Source organism: Microtus pennsylvanicus, chromosome 2 (assembly GCF_037038515.1).
Source record: "Microtus pennsylvanicus isolate mMicPen1 chromosome 2, mMicPen1.hap1, whole genome shotgun sequence".
In the NCBI taxonomy this organism is placed as follows: domain Eukaryota; kingdom Metazoa; phylum Chordata; class Mammalia; order Rodentia; family Cricetidae; genus Microtus; species Microtus pennsylvanicus.
In genome coordinates, this window is record NC_134580.1 from 94,075,994 (window position 1) to 94,097,872 (window position 21,879).

Genomic DNA, 21,879 nt, shown 5'->3' on the forward strand with positions numbered 1-21,879 from the left:
CACCCGTGTGGAAACCTGAAGCCTAGGTCAGGACACCAGTGCCTGCGACAGTTAGATTAGACCTACCCATATCAACTACACACAGAGTGCGCTTAACCTTTCGACTCCGGCGTTTGGATGCGTCTTTATTTTTCAAACAAAAAGATGGATGTTATTCTACCAGAGTCTTGGATCAAGAGCAGAGACGTAGAACATACATCTTTGCCGTTTCCTCTACTGCCGCATTTCTGTAGGGACAGTAATATAACACACATGAAGAAGTATTTTATCTGCTTTCCAATCCATACGCTTGATATCTGCAGAAAACTACTTTTTAATTGTATATGGTTTTTTTCACTTTTGAATGAGAGTTTAATATTTTCCTTTGACCTCCATCTACAGTTACGTATTCCTTTTATGTAGTTGTTCATTCACTTGTGGAAAGAGCTACAACTACCCTGAGAAATTTTATTTCTTTCTATTCCTCCAAGTGTGTGGCTTAGATAGTACTTTCAACGTTATTTCACTTACTCAGAATATCTGCCTTAACTCTTAAGGAATTAACCCTAAGCTTCTAATGACATAAAATGCTAGCTTTCTAAAAGCGCATCTTCAAATTCAGTCTTTGCTGTTCTCCTTAGGAGACTGGCCAAGCCTGTGACTTGCAAGGCACACCAGCCTTGCCTCTCTGGTTGAGCATCTTCCGGGGACGTCTATGGCCCTTTGGTGTCTATGGGACGGACTCGAGGTGTTAATGACAGACCGGTCTTTGGAAAAGGACCAGACTCCGAAATGGGGTTTGGACCGCCTGTTCTTTCATTTATTTTGTGGTCATCTCTGGAGACCTACCTTGGGAGCAGAGATAGCAGTGCCCTCTGGAAACAACCAAGTTTCTGCTTTACTTCTCCAAGTTCTTATCTTCAGCCATGGATGGCTGGAACAGGGTTTTTATCTTTAATCATGCACTCATTGTAGCCTTCAAGATGAAACTATTCCTTACTTTGAAGGATGTCTCTCCTATGGTTGCTTTGTCTCTTTCTGTTGTGCAGGTAGTCCGTTAATAAGCTTTCTCATGTGACATTTCTAGAATCCTGGCCCAAAATGGGGGGGGGGGGGGCAGGATGCAGCAGAGACCCTTCAGGAGAAGTAATTCTTTCCCTGAATAAAGGGAAGATAAATTGAGCTCATTTTAATGATATTAAAAGTAGTTGTCAGTCACTCCAACATAGTGATCTCTCTCTCTCTCTTTTCTTCCTCATTTAAATGACATCAAAATCTTAGAGCATTTTGAAACTTTTCTGAAACATGAGGGAGGCTTCTTTGCCAATTCATGTTCGTTTAGGGGTAATTTTTAAATTTTCTGTTACATTCGTAAACTTAGAATTTCAAAAACTACTGCCTGAAATGATATTTTTATCATTTTGTCTCAATATTTTGGATGCCACATTTTTCATCTTGACATTATAATATTTTTAAAAATTATTCTGAATTTGATATTTACCAGGAAAAAATACTCACCAGCAGAGATCATCATTATCTTGTTGATAAGACATGTTTGTAGTAGTGTTCAGTTTACTGAATATGTATTTGATAGATCAGTCAGTCCCATCGACCGAGCCCTACATGTGAAGAGAATAAAGGCATCCTGTAATGATGGCTGAGCTGAGTCCCAAGGAAGGGAGTGGATGGCACAGTAGGTTAGGTGGTTGTCACAAAATATGAGGACTCAAGTTTGAATCCCAGAAGCCATGTAAAAGACAGGATGTGGTAGCATCCTGGAGTAATCTGGTCAGCCAAACTAGCCAAATGGTGGACTTCAGGCCAGTGAGAGACCCTGTCTTAGACACTGAGGTGGAAGAGCTATGTGTGATAGCAAACACCTTTAATTCTAGCACTAAGGAGGCAAAGACAGATAGATCTCTATGAGTTCAATGCCAGCCTGTTTACACAGAAAGTTCCAAGCTAGCCAGAGCTACTGTGTGAAACCCTATCCCCCAACCCCACTCCGCAAAATGGAAGGGATATAGCTCTATGGCTCAATGATCAGATGTCTGCCTGGTGAGGACCTAGGCTTTATACTGAACTTTTAACTAAAAGGGAGTGGGACCAACTGAGAAACATATTCAATGTCAAATTCTGACTTCCACTTCCACACACACCTGCTTACACATGAATACACACGTACACACAAACAAGTATCAGGGAGATGTATAATATTTTAGTAATTTTCTCAGTTCTATAGCTTAGCAACTACCAATAACATCATAGCCTCCTTACAGTCATTCTGTTCTGGACACACCCTTTCAGAGTTACTCCTGATTGATTTTTAGATCTGAAAGCAGCAGTCCAGTAGCCAATCTTGCCCTCCCCCTTTTCAGAAGCCTATTTTCAGTTTCAGCGTTGCCAGCTCGCCAGCCCTCAAGACCACACGCTCTTAGCTGACAGCGCATCGGTTTTCAGACATTGAATGTGTGGCTGTTGGGTACCAGACTCCCTTGTAGACAGTGCTTCTGTCTGTAAAAATGGTTGGTAGTTCTGATGGATAATAACTGTATGAGGGAGTTAGCACTGGAATTAGACTTCTCAGAAAAGCTTGGGTGGGGCATGGAGACATGGCTCAGCAATCAAAGAGGACCTGGGTTCAATTCCCAGCATCTACACGGCGACTCACAATCATGTGTAACTTCAGTTTCAAGGGATCCGACTCCCTCTTCTGCCCTCTTTAGGCATCAGGCATGCTTGTGGTTCACCTACATACATGTAGGCAAAACACCCATACACATAAAAATAAATAAGATCTTTTTTAAAAAGTCTGTTTTAATTAATTAATAGTAGAATGTGTTCATGCCTTGTGGAGAATTGCATTGTTCTGCCTACTCAGAAATATGATTCTGCATACCAAATACCAACTTAACACGAGCCTGGCTTAGATTGACTCTAAGCCCCCAACATCCTTCTGTATAAATTTCCAGATATAGCTTCCAAGTCAGGCTCTCCTTTGCTTCTCCTCGCTGCTCTTAGGACGCTCTGAGCAGATAGACCTCCAAGGGATGTCTCGGGGGAGACTCCAAGAAGTTAGGAAAATGTGAAGGACATAAACCTGGGAGGCAGCCGAAGACAGTGGAGACAGACCAGGGAGATCTGCTCTCTCATGATGGTGCGTGGACTTCAGACTCCTTTTCATTGTGGCTGCTGTGTTTCACGCTCTGCCAACAGCTTTTCTTGCTGTGTTACCTTTAAAATACTTTAATGCAGCTCCCTTCCTTCATATTCTCAGCAATTGTTTCATTACTCCCCTTGTATTTATCCCAGGGAAGCAGGATATGAGACTTGATTGTGAAGTGCTTCTTAGCATTAATCAATAGCACCTTGAGGTTCTCCGGTTTAATTTGTATGTATTTATCTTGGACGATCGTCCACATCTCTCTAGCATGCAATTCCGTAGTTGTCTGGATGTTGGCAGGTTTTTCTGGGTGGGAGTGGAGGAAGTTGTATTTTTAGCTGTCGTGATTCACTTTGTGAACTCACTAGTCTGTTCTCCAGTTGATTTACTGCATATGGAACCCACTCACTCTAAGTACACCCTACAATTTCAGTGGTTTACAAAACCAATAAAAATACAAAATGCTGAAATAAATATTTAAGATTCCTTTTCTGCATCGTGCTAAAGATATGATGAGAGTAACTTTTAAAAGAAAGTATTTGCACTTGAGGAATTCAGGTAAAAGTCATGAAGCTATAATTAAAAACAGAGTTATGGGGGCCAAGGAAAATTGGGGGGAAAGTAATTAAATTTTACTATTTGTCTTATTTTTGCCTTCGATCCACTTGCACGAAGTTAGACGTGATGGAGAACCAAGCACAGCATATGTTGTCATTTTACGATCGATTTCTGTATTTCAGTTTGGCATGTCTGCCATGTGGCCGTGTGCCACCACTTGCTGCGTCAGGGCCCGTCTCAACACAAGGCCAGGGAGAAATCAGGAACAAATGATTAGAGGTCCCCAAAGGAGGGGCCTCTTGCTGTCTGACTTCTGGGTGCTTCTCCAGCAGGAATGAGTGCCTGCCTTCCTCTCTGCCTCGTGTGCTACTTCACCAAAGCCATCGCACAGCCCAGCCTCTGCCTGGTGCCAGCTTCCTCTCTCTCCCCCTAGAGTCTTTTCCATAGGCTGGGGCCTAGTGAACCAGCTCATTGCTTCTCCACAGTGGCTACACCTCAGAATTAATGGAAGCAGCTGCTTCAAACGTAGATTACTAAGCTCTCACAGACCGACTAAATCAAACCGTGCCTGAGGCCTAGAGAGATGTCCTTTGTCTCCCCAACCTGTCCTTTGATAGGTGCCTGTCATTGGTTTAGTGGAACCGTTGATGTGATGGGGAAAGAACCAGAAATTCTGGGGCCTGTTGGACCTGAGTTCAAGTAAGCACCCGTGTTTATTGAACTTCACAGTTGTAGCCTCTTCGGCAAAGATGTTGGAGGAAAGGGTGCATGAAGGTTTGGGAAACAACCAGCTCACCTGGTACCTCAGGTAGTCTGGATCTGGTCATCTGAAAATGGCCCAGTGGGACAGACAAGTTCCCTGAGTGTGTTAGCCAGCTCTGTGTAGGTTGCAGTCCTCTGGAGAACCAGCAGGTTTCTCCCTCCCCTCAAGTGAGTTGTCTGTGTTTGATCTGGAACCCTCCATCATTATTCATGCTTAGAATCATTCCAAATAGAGAATGGGTCTCAGTTTCCTGCACACTGCAGCACCTATTCCATTCCCTGAGAACCCGCAGGCCCCTCTGGCCAGGGAAGCAGGTACACCAAGTGTAGGTCGTCATTTCTCACTGTGCTCATCTAAATCCAATCCCCAAGTCTAATCCCCAGCTGTGTAATAGCTTCTCCTTCCTCTCTGCCCCATCTCCAGTCAACCACACAGATCTTCCCCTCTAAATTTCCCTCCCCTAATTCAATGCTTTATACAGCTCCCCCAATCCCAGCAAGAACTTCCTGAAAACCTTCAAGTCCCTCCATCCAGGCCAGCAGGTACTGAAGTTCTTCCCCTCCCCCTTAGCTCCTCCAAAACCAACCCCTAATTTGATCCCCAGCTTTATAGCAGAACACCTGTCGCGGCCTCCTGTTCCCCAGGCCCCCATGACCAGTGGGTCACACGGATATGCCCCTCCAAGCTTACATCTGCTTTCTCCTTCCTATGGACCCCCTCCTAGCTCATCCCATTCCTAAGCATCAGATTCCAACACCTAGGGAAACATTATACCTGGAGCCTGCAGTGGCCACACCTAAGGATCTCAGAAAAGTTTCTTACCAGGCGTCACACAACCACTGCACTCTCTGAAAAAACAGAGAGCGTAACAAAAACCAAGAAACAAAACACCTACCCTACCGAAAAGACAAGACCAGATATCAGCACCTAGAGTTACAATCTTCATCTTCCCACACGCAGATACCTAATGCTGCATAAAAATACAATAAGTAACAGCCAGGATACCGTGTCTCCACTAGACCCCAGCAACCCTACCACAGCAGGATCCTAGTATTATAGCATAGCTGAAACACATAACAAAATTCTTAAAATAGCTTTTGTGAACATGGCAGAGATCCTTAAAGCTAAATGGATAATAAACCCTTCTTTAAAAAAAAATCTACGAAAATATAAGCAAACAGTGAAAGGAAGAGAATTAAACCATTCAAGACTTGAAGGTTGAAAGAGAATCAATAAAGAAAACCCAAATTGAGGGAAATCTGGAAATGAAAAATTTAGGGATTTGAACAGGAACCTCAGAGACAAATCTCACCAATAGAATACAAGAAACAGAAAGGAGAATCTTAGGCATTGGAGACATAACACAAGACTAACTGGATACCTCAGTCAAAAAAATTGATAAATGAAACAAAAAGAAAAATCTGGGACATTATGAGTTGACAAAATCTAAGAATAATAGGAATAGAGGAAAAAGAAAATCCCAGGTCAAAAGCACAGAAAATATTTTTAAAACACTCATAGAAGAAAATTTCCCTAACCTAAAAAAGGAGAAACCTATCAAGGTACAAGATGCATGCAAAATACCAAATGGACTAGACCAGAGAAGAAACTCTCCCTGTCACATAATAATCAAAACATTAAGTGTACAGAACACATAGAATATTACAGGCTGCAAGGGGAAAAGATTAAGTAACATAGAAAGGTAGACTCAGTAGAATAGCATCTGAGGACTGGAGAGATAGCTCAAGGATTAAGAGCACTAGCTGCTCTTCCAGAGGCCCTGGATTCAAATCCCAGCACCCACATGGTATCTCACAACCATCTGTAATGAGATCTGGTGCCTTCTTCTAGCCTGCAGGCAGAACACTATACATAATAAATAAATAAATCTTTAAAAAAGAAATAGCATCTGCCTTCACAATGGAGACTCCAAAGCAAGAAGAGGCTGGATAAATGGTCTACAGACTCAAAGAGACTATAGATGCCAGCCAGCCCAGTCTACTGTATCTTGCAAAACTGTAAATCATCATAGATGGAGAAAATAAGATATTCCGTTATAAAATCAGATTTAGCTGGGGGGGGTGGTACATACCTTTAATCGCAGCACTCAGGAGGCTGAGGCAGGTGAGTCTCTGTGAGTTCAAGGCCAGCCTGGTCTACAAAGAGAGTTCCAGAACAACCAGGGCTATCACATAGAGAAAGCCTGCCTTAAATATATAGATGAATGAATAAATGAGTAAATAAATAAGCCCAAATTTAAACAATATCACAGAGAAACCCTGTCAGAGAGAGAGAGAGAAAGGCACTCTGCACACTACCAAAGGAGAGATGCAGACCCTTTGTTCTACAATGGTATCTTCCCTGTAAGACAGGCTAGAGCAGTGGTGGACAAAGCTTATGGGCGTAACCAACCAATATCTGATTTGACTCACTCTAGGAGATGGAAACCATACCCAACACTGCTTGGGTGACCAGGTAGACTAGGGACTGACGGAAAAGCCAAATACTACTGCTCTGAACAAACAAGAAAATCAGCAATAAAATGACTCCTTAGTGGCATTCTGCGACACTCATATAGATAGTGCCCTGCTCAGCCACCGTCAGAGAAGCTTCCTCCTGCAGCAGATGGGAACAAGTGTCATGCAGAAATTGACAGACCTTAGAATACTCAGCCCTAAATGAGATGTCTCCATCAAATCCCTCGCCTCGGGGTTCAGGGAACACTGTGGAAAAGGAGGCAGAAACAGTGTAAGACCAAGAGGGGATGGAGGACACCAAGAAAACAAGTCCTCTAAATCAGCATGATCAAAGCTCCTCTGAACTCAGAGAGACCAGAGCAGCAGCAAGCGCTGGTTCTGCACCAGATCCTCTGCATACATATCATGGCTCCGGTTAAGTGTTTTTACGGGATTCCTGAAGTGTGTGAACAAGTGGGTCTCTGTTTCTTGTGCCTTTTCTTGATCTCTTTTCCCATTTTTTTTTTTGGTCCAATTCTAGTGTGTTAGTTTTTGTTTTCTCTTATTGTATTTATTTTATTATTGTCCCTTAGAAGCCTGTTTGTTTTTTAATGAGAGGCAGAAGTGGATCTGGATGGGAGGGAGGTGGGGCAGAATTAGAAGTAGAGGGAAGGAAACTCTTCTTGAGATACATTATGTGAGGGGAAAAATTCTATTTTCAGTTAAAGGGGGGCCTGTGTGCCTTGCTGGGGCCTTGTATGGGGAGATACAAGAGAGTCGTGTGTGCCGTACTGGGCCTAGGTGTGTGAGGGGGCCCTGTGTGCCATGCTGGAGCTTGTATGTGGGGAGAGACAAGAGAGCCCTGAGTCCCATGTTGGGGGCCTCTGTGTGTGGAGAAACAGGAGAGCCCTATGTGCTATGCTGAGCCTATGTATGGGAGACACCGGAGAGCCCTTTGTGCCTTTCTGGGGCCTATGTGGAGGAAGCCCTGTGTGCCATGCTGGGCGTGCGTGTGTGTGTGTGTGTGTGTGTGTGTGTGTGTGTGTGTGTGTGTGTGTGTTGGGGGGAGCCCTGTATGCTGGGCCTGTGACTTTGGGTCTATGAGTAGATTTCAGAGCATTCTCACGAGGCAAGTAAGCACCCTTGCTGAGCTGTATCCTGGCCCAGGTGTCAGAGCCGTTTAATGAGAGTTTCCCTCTGCTTCACTTGTGAAGAACAATAAAGAATCTCTGAATTAGACGAGACCTATAAAATCGCCTCACTCAGCCCAGTGTTCCTGTTCAGTCTCAGTCTCTTATTCGCGGCAGTAGATGCTCGACTTAGACATCCCCAATGGCTCAGCAGGATGAGCTGGGAAACGCTGTGTAAACCCAAACTGTGAAGCATAGTTAAACCAATAACTGCAGTCACTTACCGTGCAATTTCATCAATATGCTCAGGATCCTACTGGGCACAAACCTACACTCTGGCCTTCTCTCTGAAGCTTTGGAGAGGGGTTTTTCTCCACCATCAAAGGCCGTTTTGATGGCCAGAAGTGGGTATCATTGCAGACTTAGATAAATTAAAGAAGTCGTGATTAAGCTTATTAGCTAAAAACATAAAATGTGTTTGTTGCTTATTAAGTACTTTTATGAGACAAGTTCTGGACCAGCATACTTTATATTCATTAATTCCAGGGATAGCTCTAAGTAAGCCTTACAGCTGTGCTATAGAGTAGATGTTATTATTTTTACTGTAATCATAAGAGAGCTGACACCGCCACAAGGTCAGGGAGTCAGTAAATGGCTGAGCTGGGCATCTAATCTAAGTCTGACTCCAAGGGCATTGCGCAGCAATTAATGACATTAGACCATGATTTAGGCTAAGGTTCCTAAAATTTTGAATTAAATATTAATTAAAGCCATGAACTTTCTCCTGTATAGCTGCACATATGTAAAACTTTCCCTGTGGTTTCAGAAAGCTCAGGGTCTTTCTCCAGCACAGGCTTCCAAGGATGTTATCCCCAATGATATGCAGACTTTAGGTGTAGCCTGATAGTAGAGATTAGCCGCATGTTTCTGGAATGTTTCATTTGCACCGGGGATTGAAATAGGAAGGAATTATCTAATCTGATAAGGTCGACACATGTGTCCCATTGGTTTTAACCACACGTAACAATGGGGAATTCAGGCTGTTGCTTATGGAGAATTCAAGCTATTCCTTTTGAATCGTTAGAGAAACTATATTTTTTAGACTCCCTCTTATTTGGAAATTATACAGTAGTACTCATACTTGCTTATAAAAATGAGAACAATAATAAAATTTTTGAATACAAAGTCTTTGCGATCATCTAAGGTTGCACCCTTCACACTCACAGCTGAAGAAGAGGGCCCAAAGAGTCCCTGCAACCCAGCCAAGATCACACAGGCAATAATGTCAGGGTCAAGCCTGGAGATTTCTCCCAGTCCTCCTGTGCTTTCTTTACTGGACTTCACCAGGTCCCATGTCCAAACCACCAACTGTGCACCTTGACTTTGTTCCTTCCCATAGGACCTTTATTGCTCATTTAAAAATAACACAGTAGTGAGAAATCTACCACAGATATTTGTGTCTGCTGTAAAGGTTCAGATAGAAGCTATGCTACCTCTACCTTTGAGCACAGAGTGCAGAGACCAGAGCTGCGGTGCCAGGGTGCAGGGATGGAGCTTGTTGGACAAGGCTGTAGTTTCATGAATTCAGTGTCAAGCGTGGAATAAACTCATAAGTTTGACATTCATCCACCAGCATGCATGGAACTCCCCACTCTGTCAGGTCCCATGCTTGGCACCTGGAGCACAGAGGTGCATGTACCCCGATCCCTTATGAAATTCTCAGTTACTGGAGGAACTGGCAACAAATCCAGGCTATGGCCTCAGCGCAGGTTAGAGCCCTGTTCCTCAGAATAATAATTTCTTATGTCTCTGGAGGTTTTCCCCACAGGGGAAAATATTTTAAGTGTGTATCAGCCAGAGATAGTCTTGACCAGAACGTAGTTTTCCCTTCAAATGGGATTCCTCCCCCAGTAGTAGTCCTGTATTGTAACCAGGCTAATTAAGGAAGAAGAGGCTGTCTTCTCCCATGCGACCAGTAATTACTGGCCCTAGCTTGTCAAGGGTATATCCAGTTATCTGCAGGAATAAGGAAAAAAATACTCTAAAGTCAAGGTGATTGTTACTTTCTGTAATTTATATGCAAAATTATGATAAAATCCTAAATATCACTGTAACGTTCCAGTGGTGTGGCCAAAGTCAACCCCAAGAAGATGTCAGAGCTCCAGGTAGCTGGGGACCCTTCCCTTAGATTAGCAAGAAGATGCAGCAAAGGTGTTTACAGTTTACCAGACAGTGGGTATAATTGCATATTAATGCCATTAACTCAGTCCTCATAAATCTTGGTTCTCTAGCTAATAACACATCACTTTGCTCTCATGTAAAATGATTTTCTGTACCAGGCTGTACAATGGTAATGACATTCTGGATCTTGAGGGTTTTATGACATTTTAGACTGCAAAGAACTTTTTTAAGAGAGAAGTGGGGTGAGGATGGGCACCAATATGAACTAACACCAGCACACGCAGGTTTTTTCTCTTTGGTGATGTTGGCGGGCACTAAAGCACAAATGGCAGGAGTGAACGCAGCCCAAACCACTGATAGCTTTATTGAATGAAAGAAATTATTATACAGGTATTTCACTCAGGTGACATTTCATCATCAAATAACAATAAATACAATTGCTGTTTCCCAGAAGACTATTCTCTTGAGCCAAGGGATTGAAAAAGGAAATGAAATGTGCCTTGTTCCACACATGGCATTGTACTGCACATTAATTTATTACACTGGAGAAAGAAAGAGGCCTCCCAGCCAGGCTGGTGACCGGAAAAGCGTGTCATAGCGTCAGTTCATCCCAGGACCTCTCCACTCCTCCCTCCTTTCCCAATGATGGTTGTTAGGGTGAGATGAATTTTACTCATCCCTGTGTCTTCTGTGCCGTGCAGTGCTGCAGAGGGTCTCCCTGGGTCCGTGTCTCCCTGGGTCCGTGTCTTCTGTGTTGTGCAGTGCTGCAGAGGGTCTCCCTGGGTCCGTGTCTCCCTGGGTCCGTGTCTTCTGTGCCGTGTGGTGAGACAGTGCTGTAGAGTGTCTCCTCCAGTCCTCAGACCATCACAGTGCTGCTGACCTGTGAGCAGCTGCAAACAGTTTGTCTTTTTAAGGCTGTATGAAGCTATGGTTAAATTCTAATTTTCTAAAATAGGTCTAGCCAAAATTAGGTGCACTTTTTCTCGGTAGAAATCAGACTACAAATTGTACATTGTGCTTGTAAAGATGATTAAGGCGTCCGGCCGCACTCCAGCAGTTGGGCAGATTAATTGGAGCATGCAGATTTGTGTAAAAACATATGTTGGGAATGGGGGAGATTTTTTCTTTTTAATGCTATTTAAAAGATTTTTTTTCAAGTTCCTATGTGTGATTTTCAGATTCTTAATTCTCTCCTAAAAGTCTGAGACAGATTCCTAATTCTCTCCTAAAAGTCTGAGATAAATTCAAATAGGCAAGGGGACTAATATGGAAGGACTTTGTCACAAGGAAAATGCGCCTTTCTTCCAGTCAGTGACAGCCTTTTTCATTTACTAAGCCCCAAAGTGTTCATTATTTTTAAATGATTGCATGATGAAACTAGCGGCACTTGTTTAAACAGAGCCCAGACCTAACAGCGCGAGGGGCTGCTTCTGAGCCACGGTGCACATGAGCATATAGTGAACACTTGGGAAATAGAAGTTGGAATTTGTAAATGGATTCAAAATAACTCTCATGCGGTTAGAGGAAAGATTTGTGATAAACTATGCAAAGTGCCTGCCAGAGTGTGGGGGGCTTCCTGGATGGCGGAGAGGCAGAGGCGGAGCCAGGGCCAGCGGTGGCCATGAGGGTGGTGTCTAGTGAAGACGACTAGCCGCTCAAGTCAGTTCTTTATTTAAAAAGGGGGAAAAGGCATTGGAATCCAGCAAAAGGCTTTTGCTTGAAACAGTTTTAAGACCCTTACTCTAAGGCTAGAATGCAGTTTACACAGAAGGAATACAGAAAACTTAGCGTCTTTGTTTACTTAAGGATGTGTCCGCTCAGATTTTTCCCATTGTCCTTAGTACACTTGCTTTACATCAAGGAAAAACAGTTGATCTCATTAGGAGGACAAACTCTCTCCTCCTTCTCATAGATTTCTTTAAAGGGATGGGGGTTGGTCTTATCTTAAATAATGCATATATGTTGAATTATCTCACCTCCCCCTTTAGCTCTTTTTGGTAAACAAATCCCCCTCTTCTTAGTTTCCCTATGTGCTAGGCAACTGTCCTCCTCTTTGCTAATTTTTCCTTCAGTGCTGTAAACATAATTGTTGCACATGGGGAATCTTGCTGGAATTCCCTGTGGGCAATACTTTGGAGAAAATTCCCCTGCTGATTTCATGTGTGTGTGTGTGTGTGTGTGTGTCCTTTTGTCTGTGTCTCTGTGTGACTTTCTTTACCCAAGTAAAACCACCGAGTGCTGTTAACTCAAGCAGTATCTCACTCAATGGGGCCACAGAGAAAGGGCTATCGTTGTGAATGAGCTATGGGCTGATCTCAGGTGCCGGGCGAGCTCCTCTCTGAAGGTTTAGTTCTTCTGTGCAGATTGAATTCTGTGGCTCTTATTTCTGCGTATTTCTGACAATGGGGTGAATGATTAGACTTATTATTAGAGGACGTTCTAGGCTGTTAAGTCAGCTGGAGAAAATACCCACAGGTTAATCACAAACACTTGGCTTCCCCTGTAATAAAATTATATAGCAGTGGTCAGAAGAGGCCCTGAGAGTGACAACAAATTCAGAAATCCATCTGATGCTCTTCCGCTTTTGTCCTATTTTGCTTGACTTGGCTTGCTTTTGTTGTGATTTGTTTGTTTGCTGAGACTGGGTCTCCCTGTGTAGCCCAAGATGGCCTGAATCTTTCGATTCTCCTGTTCAATCCACCACGTACTGGGATTACAAGCATGCACCACCACATTCAGCTGAACCTTCTGGTTAACTCAAAGGCAAATGCACACACTTGGAGCCCCCAAGCTTCAGTCTGTCATCGGAAGCACAGACATGTTTCATTTCGGGTGACTGACATTCAGGGAGCATGTGATTTAGTAACCTAGAGAGCGGAGTCATGTGTCGAAGCCAGGTGAGGGCAGGTGCACAGGACCGTCCAAATACAGTGCATCCGCATACTCACCACAGCGCAAAGAGGAGCTGCTGCTCACAGCCACAGCTGGCGGTTGGTCTGGGGACTTTTCTCACATCACCACTTTGAAAACTAGCTCTCCGGTGACCCATGGAAACACTGTTCCTGTTACCTTGTGCAGATAACTAATTGGAAGCTAAGAAACCCCCGGGAGCTCGAATACTTTCTTGTAGAATGAACTAGTCGTGAAGCCATAATTCTTGAGCCCAAGATTTATTGTAAGTGAGAGGGCGCTGGCCCAAAGTTTAATTTGCCTCACTATTTGTTACGTCTTGTTAGTCTGACACCACCACACCAAGAAGATGACTGAACCCCACGGCTCACAATGGTAGCCAGACATTTCCAGAGCCGTGGTCAGTGTTTTAAGAGTCCTCCCTTACTCAGTTAAGATCAATCATAGTTAAATGTTGTCAGTGTTCATGAGCAAAAAATGAGAATGAGACAAATGGGAATATTACAGTAAGCACCCATATCCATAACGTGAGGTCGGTTGTTAATGAGAGTTTAAGGCAACAAAGCTGAAAACACGTATTTTTAAGATAACTTTTTATTCCGTTAGATACATTCCAGTTCTCCGTCCTATGAATATAAAACACTGTTGCCATAGTAAAAAACTGTTATGGATGGGGTCACATTTCTGATATCTTTCTAACTCTGTCTATTAAGAATATAATTTGTCTTTTTTATTTAAATAATTGTTTCTGAAATCACCCTAGGTCCGTAAACCCTAAGAATTTTCATTTTCTTTCATCATCCACTGGGCTGGTCATGTGTGTCCTCTCACAGTGGCAGCTCCTGTTTTCACTCCGTCGCTGTCACATTTTTTTGACCTTCTACCCTTCTGCTCGTCTGCGTGGACACGGAGGACAACCTGCTCCTACCTGCTCTGTTCTCTCTCCAGTCTGGCTTCTTGGTAACCAGATATCCTCAGTCTTTGTCCCTCCTCCTTCCCTGAGTATCAGCAGCCCTCCCCCGCCCCTAGTTAACTGTCTGGATCCTTGTCATCCACGGTGGCAGTGGGCAGTGTTAATCACACTCTTGACTCCCGAGACTCCTCCCTTCCCTGCCTCCACCCCACCAGTGTCTCTCTGAGTCATGTTCATGATTCTCCCTTCTTCCGCGCTTACATCCTAGGCTGTAGCTAGGATTTTGTACTTCCTTCACCCACATTTGCATTTGCATTAATAAATGTACTATACTTTGAAAAATGATCCAGGCACAGGAAACCCTTTTCTCCATTCCAGGGCAAGTGTCCTTCCCTTCCATATTTTTACCTTTTAAGAGTCTGGGGTGTCTGCTGTGTAATTTGGGCAGTTACTCACTTTTCCCATTGAATACCCCCCACCTGATTACACCCAGCATGCTAAAGATTATAGTGGATATACAAACACCCCCAAGTCAGCTTTGTTAACTGATGTTAATGAAGTTGAGATGTTCTCCTAGTACACCTAGCTGGATGTCACTGGTCTGGGAACTTAGTCTGCTCTGCTGCTTAAGGATTCATCCCCATCGTCTCAGAAATGTCATGAATCCTTTTGCTTTTCTTTACTTCCCAGTATATAGGAATCAGAGCAAAAAAAAAAAAATCAAGCACTAGGTACATTATATTATTGATAAGGAAATTCAGAAAATATTTGAATGCACATTTTGGGAGGGGGACACAATTTTTTAAATTATGGCACTTGGAGTTGTGAAATTGAACTAACCAGTATGTTTTCCCTTTACCTGAAAAACAAACTCTCACCCCATGATTAAGGAGATAACTATAATGGTAATCATAAATTTGAACAAAATATAAATCATGTATGATTTTGAAAACTTTTAAAGGCTATTAATGACAGATAAAAATTACTATAGCCTTAGGTGGTTTCAAATGCCTAACCAAAAACCAATTTACAGAATCTGGAGGTGTGTCTGTGGCTGATGCTCACGAAAGGGAGGTGATGGTATCTCAAAGAAATACCTGGCCTTCCCACGGCCGCGGGACAATATGGCGCCGAAAGACAAGAAGCCTAAGAAGTCGACCTGGAGGTTCCATTTGGACCTCACTCATCCGGTGGAAGATGGAATTTTTGATTCTGGAAACTTCGAACAGTTTCTCCGGGAGAAGGTTAAAGTCAATGGGAAAACTGGAAATCTTGGAAATGTTGTTCACATTGAACGCTTGAAGAATAAAATCACAGTTGTTTCTGAGAAACAGTTCTCTAAAAGGTATCTGAAATATCTTACAAAAAAATACCTTAAGAAGAATAATCTCCGTGACTGGCTTCGTGTGGTTGCATCTGACAAGGAGACCTACGAACTTCGCTATTTCCAGATTAGTCAGGATGAAGATGGCTCAGAGTCTGAAGATTAGATGGCCTTTGTATGCTTTAAAGAAAAACTAAAATTGGACTTTTTCGGCAAATAAAAACCATTGCACTCTTAAAAACAAAAAAAAAAAAAAAAAAAAAAAGAAATACCTGGATCCATTTCAAGATACATTCATGCTAAAATTTATTTTAGTATTGCTTAGCAGTCTTGTCAGATTGGCTGCATTTAAGCAACCTCAGTAAGAATAAAATTTCAGATCTCATTCTAGAAATTGAGATGCAGCTTGCAAAGCTTTGTTTTCATCTGACTCAATTGGAAGACTTATCAATGTAATAGGGTCCGTAGGGCAGTGGGATCACAGCACCTCCCAGGGCTCCCCTGGGCCCCGGATAAGCAAGCCATCAGCACCACTCTGTCCTCCCTCCGTTGTTTCCTGTCAGTCTTTGGGGCTCTCAGCTTCTCTAGTTCCATCGTCCTCCCAAACACAGCATGTCTGTGTCACCTAAGGACTTCTGCAAAGCACTTGGCAAATGCCATTTTCTCGTGTCTGGAAGAAAAAAAAATTGTATTTGCCACCTAGTTAGTTATTTAGTTTGAGTAAGGGAAGCGCCCACTTTCCCATGTTCCCCAGAACACAGAGAAAGCAAGCGGCTACAGTGTAACCCACACTGACTACACCAGTACCTCAGTTTCCCAGCATGGCTTTCGTTTCTTTGGGTAAGAAACGGCATATACAGTTTTCCAGAAAAAGGGACACACACATACACACACACACACAAGCACACAAGTGAATTGAGAGTGCAAACCATTTTCTTAAACTAATGCTGCCTAGTCCTTTAATAAATAAATATGGAAACATTTTAATAAACTTAATCAGAGTGTGATAACCACTTAGAAAGTCAAGATAGAACTTGAGAAAATCTGCCCTCTGAACTCTTACAGGTTCTTGTTTTGGCTACTGCATTTAGAATTTTGAGTAGTGAATCTAATCAACATGAAGGTGCATAATGGAGGCTTTTGCCACTGTAGTATTTCCAACTACAAGTCTTTCAAAGGTGCTTTGTCTGGGTTGGGGTTTGTGCACATGAGTGCAGTGCCAGCGGAGGCCGGGGGGGGGGGGGGGTCTTGATCCCCTGAAGCTGGAGTTACAGGTGCTTGTGAGCGCCTCAAAGTATGTACCGAAAACCAAACATAGACCGCTGTGCTCATCTCTCCAGTCCCATAACCTACACATTTTTATTGTTGAATTAGCCATATTAATCTTATCAAATTAAGTGAAATTTAATAAAGAAAAGCAAGCCCCTTGTGCTAACCAATTTTTAAGCTATGACAGAATTTGATTACCATACCATGACTGTGAAAGCTTTTCTGTACACACAGTACCCTTCCCCTTCCTAACATACCTCTCCCGTCCTCTCTGAAACACCAGGGTCCCAGAGTGGCAGCAACCACCTGATGGCGTTAGAATTGAGGGGCTGCCAAAGTGGCATGGGTGTGGTTGGTCCTGCCGAAAGCAGATGCATTCTAGAGCCTGTCCGGGTGTAATCATCGGTGACATGAAAGAACTGTCCTTCCAAATGGCACCTGTTAGTCCGCTTCAGTCAAACTAATGCTTGCGCCATAAATAAGCCTAAAAGGCTTTATGAAGGTGTCGGGAGCTCTGGGTGATTGATCTGTGTGGCGTCTATCATGAAAATAGACCAAAGGCTCTGGGGTTGCTTCCCTGTGGAAATCATGGTGGCAAATTGCCATCCGTGTCCCTGTTCCAGGCCTTGCTGATCAAATTGTGGACATAACAACTTCACAGACTGAACTTGCAGTCTCTCGAGATCTTCAGCATCTATCTTCAGAGTAGAAATACAACCGGGCCTTGCTCGGCAGCCTCATGAACAGTTCTGTTCTCATGGGGGATAGCGCTGCTGTCAGCCTTTCCTAACCCTGACTTCTAAGGCTTGCTACTGTGCAAAAGTCTAGCTGGAAATGCTTTTGTGTTCACTTGAAAGGTAAGGGAGGGGTGCCAGTGCTGGGACAAAACCTGCCATTAAGGCTGAGGTGACAGATATAAGCTAACGGGGGAAAAAGTCCCAGACCTATTTTCTTGTGAAAGTCTGCTAACAAGTCCTTGGGCAATTTTTAACTCTCCTAGCCTCCCTTGTGTGGGCCACAGGGTTCAAAGCTGGCTAGACTAACAGAGCAGCTAGGCAGAGCTGCCCTGTGCTGCTTTTCTGTCTGCCCTTCGACTGTTCATGCCACGCACTACCAAGTTCCAGTCCTGATGGAGACAGGGTTCTTCCTTCGTAGAGCACACTACCTAGTGAGATATAGAAACATGAAACACAGGTAAACATACAACTACAGCATCTTCTGAACTTGACATTAACAGAGCAATTGTCTTCTGATTTTGCATCTGAATCCTGTAGAATCACAAATCCTATAACAAGGAAAGCCCATATATCCATATAGGTTTTATTTTTATCATATATCTGCATTTAATATTGTCAATGAAAGATATACAGTTATGGTATTGGAAAACTTTAGACACATTAGGAGTTTAAACTTTTTCAAATTTAATATGCAGCAAGTGACTCACCCAGTTGTCCAAACTAGCTTGTCTCGCCGGGCGGGTGGTGGTGGCACACACCTTTAATCCCAGCACTTGGGAGGCAGAGGCAGGTGGATCTCTGTGAGTTCGAGACCAGCCTGGTCTACAAGAGCTAGTTCCAGGACAGGCTCCAAAACCACAGAAAAACCCTGTCTTGAAAAAGCAAAAAAACAAAACAAAAAAACAAAAAAACTAGCTGGTCTCATTTGTTTCTTGTAATCAAAATGCACTGTATGGATGTGTGAAGGTCTCAAGGAATTGATAAAAATATTCCCAAAGCAATAATGGATCTATTTTTGCACTAACCCTTTTTTAATGATCAGGGAGGGGAAGTTTTTCTGCCTTTGGTATTAAATTTTATGGTATTGAGTTTCACTGGCTGCAATAAGGGCTTGTGTGCCAACAACCACACAAGAAGGTAAGGTCTTTCGTAAGCACAAGGCACTCACCAGGAACTTCTGATGTGGGCCTGCCTTGGCCTCAGCCTAGCAGGTAGTTCAAACCCTAAAAATAAACACCTATTAATCAGCTAATAGCAACTTGGGTGGACCAGTCCTCTGACTGAAGGACCTAAGGCTAACCTCAGTCAGTGGCTCATCCGCTCACCTAGGATCAGATGGGAAGCAGCCAGGAATGTCTCTGCAAGAAAAATCTCAAGCTTAACAAAATGTTTAAAGTAAGTCCATAGCGGCCCTCCGTGTTGACGGCTGACTTTTCTCTTGGCGAAGCACCACCTGAATCTGCTGCTTTGTGGGCTCCGTCCTGGAGCCAGCTGGTGAGGCAAAGCTGCAGGTTCCTTCAGCATCTAGGGCCAGCTCTGCCTTGTCTGATTTTTAATCAAAAAAAACAATCAGAAGGGAACTCACGCCTGGAAGTCCTCATCATCATAAAATCCAGCTAATGACTCCTTGTGAAGTTCAGTAAAGTGGCCATGTAACTCACTAAAGGAAACTGTTCGCTGTTCACCCCGTGCCCACTGGCTTCTCAAGGAATACAAATCGGAGGAACCCCATGGAGCGTCGGGAAACTGTTTATATACACATACTTTGTCTCAGCCACTCAGAAAAATTGAGCCTGCGGTGTAGTTTTCAGATTTTTTTTTTTTGAATGACAGTCTTTTTTTTTTCTGTGTGTGGTGGAAGTAGGGAGGGGACGGTTTGTTTTAGTGTATACATTTCTTTAATGTGTTTACCCCCAAATAAGTGAGCTGCAGTAGATACTTTGGCCCCACACAAAGTAAATATTTAACTCAGGGATTCTATACAGAAATGAGCCTGGAGTATTTGGGTTTCAAGCAGGAGGCCGCCCTTGGGCAGAAAAGGCTGCCAGCATTCCTCCCTGTGGTGGATAGTCTCCTTGGCCCTCAGAGCACCTTCCTTCATGGTGTCGGTCCTCCTCAGCCCTGTTCCCACACACCTGCCCGGCTGTGTTTCCTGAAGTCTCGCCACTGTCTTGCTCTAGTATAGATCCTCTGCAGCCCTCCACATCTGCGTTTCTGTGCCCAGGCAGTGTCTTCCCCTTCCAATTCCCCCACAGCCGTGACTTCAGGACTTTCTCTGAAGACCATCGCCACCCTGCCCACCCCCACTTAGATCTCTCCCCGGCCTTTCCAGACAGAGAGAAGATTCTTTCTCCAGGCCGCAGTAGAGCTGTTTGGAATTCATGTCCCTTTATCCCAGTTCGTGAGTCTGCCCTTATTGCTGGGACCCCAGGAAGGCAGGCTCTAGCCTTGTGTTTTCAGTTCTACCAGCAGCTTCCTTGGGAAGGCAGAAGACCACACTCTTCCAATTTATGGATGAAAAGGGAGCTAGCCACTCTCTGCAGGAGAAGCTGACTCGTGCAGGCATACCAGTCACTTCTGTGCCATCCTTTCTGCTCTCTCTGTGTGATGTGGAGCATGTCGCCCCTCAAGAGTGCAGTCTGAGGACCAGCTGTGTGACTGTACAGCTGTGGAAGCACAGTGAGAGCTGTGATCCCTGTGACATCAGCTGCCAAGGAGTGGAGCCCGGGTCACGAACCCTCATCCTGGCCTTTGAATGTAGGCAAGCAGGGTTCTGTCCTCACTCTGGGTCCTACAAGGTACTCTAAAGAAGAGAGGTGGGGTTCTGTCTTCATATTTCTTTCCTGCATTTGTCTGACAGAACAACTTCACTAACCTCGAGGAAACAGGAAGCTTTAGAAGTCAGTTCTGGCCACTGGGCCTCCTAAGACCTCATTGTGTGTCTCTCTCACACACACAGACACACACTCCACCCCAAAGGCCACCTTCAGTGCCCCAAAACTTTCTTGTGTTCTGCCAGGGACAGAGCTAATCACAAACTTCAGCTATCAATGTTTCTCCAGTTATCTGGAGATTTTTGTTACTATTTTTAATCTCCCTTCTAGAGACCATAAATAATATTTTTAAAATGCATCCTTGGAGCACTCGGGAGAGCAGGCCCTGCACCTTGCCTGGGCAGCACAGTCGAGCTGACCCTGTGGGCAGAGGTGTGGGTAACCAACCCCAGTGTTGTGAGCATGGGAGAGATTACTGTCTCCATCACCCACCTGCCATGTGGCAACATGGGCAAGGGAGAGATGCTCCCCCCATCAATGCCTGAGGCAGGTGGAAGAGCTGGCTCTGCGCTCATAAGAACAGGAGAGTCCTCCCTGCCCCTCTTCAGCTGCAGTACTCAGAAGAGTGGCCCCTACACCTATCTGGGCAGCACAGTAGAGCTGGCCCTGAAGGCCCTGCCCCTTGCTCATCACTACAAAGAGGTGACCTAGCCAGAGCTTACCCTGGTGCAAAGACAGCATGGAGCTGGCAGGTTGAAAAGCCCGGCAACTACCCAGACCCAGAACCAGGTTTTTTATGTTGGCCTACCCCAATATCCACCCCATATGTGATCTGCTGGAGCACTGGAGGAAGGATGGGGAGGGTTCATCAGTCCTGTGGACCCAGGATGCAGGATCTCCACAACACAAGGGAGTAATGGGATGTCCAGGAGGAATCCCAGTGAGAGCTCAGTGCTGATGACCCAGTGTCAAGAGACCAGGGGCCTTGAATCAGACCAGTGATTGTTATAAAGCGATTTACTGCGTAACTCATTGTATCACACTGCAGCTTCCAATACAAGATTTTCCCCTTCTTCCTTTTTTTTTTTTGTCTTAATTTTATTTTGTGTTTTTTGGGGCAGGGGGGAAAATGGAGGAATGGGTGAAATAAGGAGGCATGCTACGAAAGGCACAAAACATAATTTAAAAAAAAAATACTTACTTGTCTGGAGAGAGAGCTCAGACAATAAAGTGCCTGCTCTCCAAGCCCAAGACCTGAGTTCAGATCACAAGCACCCACCCGAAAACCAGATGCAGATGTGAGCATCTGCAGTCCAAGCAGTTGGGTAGCAGAAATGCAGATCCCTGAAGGACGCCAGCCGACCTGGTGAGATCAGTTAGCTACGGGCTCCTTGAGGAACCCAGTCTTAGCAAATAATGTAGAAAGTTGTCAAGAAAGAAAACTAGCATTGACCTCTGGCCTTTACACATGTGTGTATATACACATATGAACAAATACATACACATCAAAAACAGAAGTAAAAATGTTATTTGGGTTTTTTTCTAGTTATAGTTTTACCACTGTAAGGAACAATACTAAGCATGCCGCCATAACTGCTGTTATGTGTATAATTTTAAGCATATCCATAATATTGTGCAACAGATCTCCAGAACGTTTTTATCTTGGCAGACAGAAACTCTAGCCTCTCCTGCCCTTGGCATTTATTTACCTTTCTGCTTTCT

At 44.0% G+C, this 21,879-nt stretch overlaps 1 protein-coding gene and 1 pseudogene across 5 annotated transcripts in view; both read left to right on the top strand.

Moving 5' to 3' along the window:
• Positions 1–21,879, top strand: part of Cdin1 (CDAN1 interacting nuclease 1) — a 240,042-nt gene that overhangs the window by 177,218 nt on the left and 40,945 nt on the right. The gene's annotated exons all lie outside the window — the stretch shown is intronic.
• Positions 15,168–15,646, top strand: LOC142845022 (ribosomal protein eL22-like 1 pseudogene; annotated as a pseudogene).